The following is a 3,813-nucleotide window of genomic DNA, read 5'->3' as shown; positions in this document are numbered from 1 at the left end:
TTATAATTTTTAAAGAATTAAATTAAATTTTTATAATTTTAGGGGGGCCAAAGTGCAATTTTACCTTTACTAATTTAAAATTTTAAAAAAATCTAAAGGACCTAAATGAAAATTTCCCATTTTAGGGGGGCCGGGGCACATGCCTGCCCCCTGGTTTCGGCCCTGTCCACAATATAATAGTGATAAGTAGGTAAACTTGTGGAGTTTAAAAATAGTGAGAGAGTAACAAGTAATTTACCTATGGATAATGCAAAAGTTTATATATGGTTAATTAATTCATTTGAATATAAATATTGCAAAATATAGGAGGAGTACTACAGTCAGGTGCAGCACCATATTCAAGGAAAGAAAAAGCCAGAATTCTTTGGAATCTTGTTTCATTTCAACAATATAGACAAGTATTTTATAAAAATATAATGTCATAAAAATCAAGGAAATATATAGTCTGATATTTGGAGCATGTTGTGTTAGTAGGGCAAGTGAACACATACCACCATCAATTTATTAATGGTAAAGAATTAATGGAGTAAGAATTCAATTTAAATTCTATTTTGATTCGAGTTTTTCATTTTGTGAGTTGTACTTATAATATAGGTTAAGAAATATTTCAACTTGTACCTTTAAAAAAGTAATTCAAAATTAAGCAAGTTGGTTTTTTGAAAGATATATAAACAAGTTGGAAGTTGGTAAGTTTGAAAATTATATAGACAAATAGAAACTAAAGAACCTTAAACGAGGAAATATATATAATATTAGTAGTAAGAGGCAAAGCAAAATATTGAGTATTCAGGCTAAGTACAAATCTAAATCAGAAAAAGGAAGCTTCATATCTCCTATTAAAGCTACTTTGAATATATTAAAGTGAGGACCATCAAACAAATCATCTATACTTATTCTTCTTGTTGCCAATGGAAGAAAGATTGTTTATATACCTTTTTTTTTTTTTTTTACAAAATTATTAAATTCTATTTTTAAAATGGAATTTTTAACTTGGACCAAAAAATCAAATTTAAATGTTATATAAAGGTGAACTTTAAAATTGTTGTTATAAAGTTAATAAGATTTTGACATAATCGATAAATGTGGAAATCTTGGATCTTGAATGCTTAGGTTGGAGACTCGTTATGCAATTTAATATGTTGGTATCCAAATTTTAGTATGAGCTGTTGTCATGTGTGGATTTTTAATTTGGTTAGTTCCTAGTTTGGATTATTCTAGTTTAATTAGTTTAATTCTTTATTTCAATTCTTAGTCCGTTTATATCGTTATAATTTAATTCTACACTTATGATTACTGGAACATGTATTTGTATTTGTACTTTAATTGTTGAAAACCGTTTCAATTTTATTTTTCAATCCCAACAAAACTAACCAATCAAACAAAGCTTCCACATAGGTCGTTTGCTTCTTCTCATTTGTTTTGCTTGGAAGCGGTGGTAGCCTCTGGGTTGGCTACTGCTCTCTTTTTTCTCTTTCCCATTAACTCTCTTTTTATTTATTCTCCTCATCCACTCCATGTGCCTTCTCTTTTTTCAGTTTACGAATTTTTTTTTGTGGGTATCTTTGTTATTTCATAAGTTGTGATGGACAGATGACGGTGCTTGTTGTCATTGAAACTCTGCCGACCAATAGTAGTTTCTCTTGAAAAGTGGGTGGCTCTTCATTGCCTTCTTAATCTATTTCTGTTTTGAGGATATTTTAGAATAATGAATAATTTCACGAGTTGATTTGGACCGTGTTGTCTTAAGTTATATATATATATATATTTCTTTTTTTGTTTTTTCCTTTGTTTAATAAATCTTTATTTTTAGAAGTTTTTGTTTGCTTTCGTAGTACATTTTTAGTTTTGCCTATGCATGTAGTTTTATTTTTGCAAGTGATTTTAGTCTTAGGCTGATTTTCTTATCGTATTAAGTGCTTGCAATCATTTCAGATATGTAGCTCTTGTTGTGCTGATAAAGCTTGTCCTTTATTACTTACGACGGATATTTCTTTTCTTTTCTTCAAATTATATGATTCCATTCTTAAAATCAATTAATTAATTTTTCCTTAAAAAATTCAAAATTTCTCATAAGGTGATTCTAATTTATTATTTAGTCACCCTAAAAAAAAGTTTAATATTTAGTTGCTGCCGAAAACTTTAGAAAACAATACCGTTAACATATTATATATACTTATTTAACGTGAGGTGGACAAATGAAGCATAGTTGGAATCTTGACAGTGTGGCGGGAGAGAGACTGAGAAATTAAAGTGGCAGCGAATTGGATTCAACATTTGCTTATTAGATACTAATTAACTTCATAAGATTCCCAGGAAATATAAGGTTTGAACTTTGAATCTCCCTTTTTGTTTATTTTCCAATTGCAAATATCCGTTACCGACAAACTGTTGCTATACGAAGAAACTTCCTCTGTGATATTATTTATTTTTGTGATGTAATTAAGAGCAGGAGGGCATGAAGTGGGGGAGGGTTGGAGGGAATATATTGATCTCTCTCTTGCTTTTCCACTAAAATGAAAGGATAAGAATGAGAAGTTAAAAGGGAATCAACTGCTCTATCTCTCAATTAATATAACAAAACTTGGTAATCTAATGTTAAACCATTCCTTATCAGAGAATCAAATAATTGGTTTGTTGATATGTTTTTAGATAACTGCATTCCATATATTCCTTTTAGCTTAAAAGTTAAAACAGATCATGCAAACTGTTGCTATTTATAGTAGGAGACCAAAAATCATCAATATTACTTGCATATAGAAATACCCTAATTTTAAAATTCTTGACAAAACTTGATTTATAATTGAAGTTAGATATGAAAGAGAGGTATACCAACTTGGTTTTATATTTATCAAAAGCAAGTGTACTTAAACTAGGTATATATTCAACTTGAATTCCAACCTGTTTAGCACACTAATCCCTCAACACCACATTTTAATATTAACAATTTGCTTAGTGGGATAGCTGAGGCCTACCCACTATGGCTTAAATAGCTCAACCATGATTGGATTTGATGCCTTACCCATGTTGACCCCCAACTTTAATTTACTTAACAACGTTTCAAAATCCTCCCTAACATTATAATATTTAATAATAATGAAAAAAATAGTAACATCTAATCATGTGTGGCTGTTATTAATAACAAAAAATAATTAAACAAAACACAAATTAAATTTAAAAATAGCATTTTAAAGCGCTTGCAAATGTTTTAATTTTACACAATGATATTACATGTCTTTGCAATCTTTGGCAAAACATGAAATGTGAAACAAATTAAATTGCATCAATTGGTTCGACTAATTAGATTGAAAATCGATTGAAATATTAATCCAAAAAATGATATTAAATCGATTGGATTCAAAAATCATACAAATTGGTTTAATTGAATTTTTTTAATCTTTTTTAAAATTTTAATAATTTTTCAATCTAATCGATGAAACTAGTGAATCAGTGACCTAACCCTAATCGGTTTAACCACCAATTTGGTCCTTGAAATCTATTTTCTCTTATAATGTCTAAAGAGTTTTGACTCTTTTTTTTTTCTCTTTCTTTCTCCATGCTTGAATATTTGAAAGATGAAGTAACATGTTGAGGACAGGGGCGAAGCTAGAAAATTTTTTTAGGGGGGCTAGATGAAATTTTAATTTTTTATAGTTTATATCTTTATAATTTATAAAGGATTAAATCTAACTTTTATAATTTTAGGGGGGCTAAAGTATAATTTTACCTTTACTAATTAAAAATTTTTTAAAAAAATTTAAGGCCTAAAAAATAATTTTACATTTTAGGGGGGTGGGGCCCATGCCAGCCCTCTGC

This window comes from Gossypium hirsutum, chromosome A11 (genome assembly GCF_007990345.1).
Source record: "Gossypium hirsutum isolate 1008001.06 chromosome A11, Gossypium_hirsutum_v2.1, whole genome shotgun sequence".
Classification (NCBI taxonomy): Eukaryota; Viridiplantae; Streptophyta; class Magnoliopsida; order Malvales; family Malvaceae; genus Gossypium; species Gossypium hirsutum.
The sequence above is the reverse complement of the archived record's forward strand: the minus strand, read 5'-3'. Positions refer to the sequence as shown.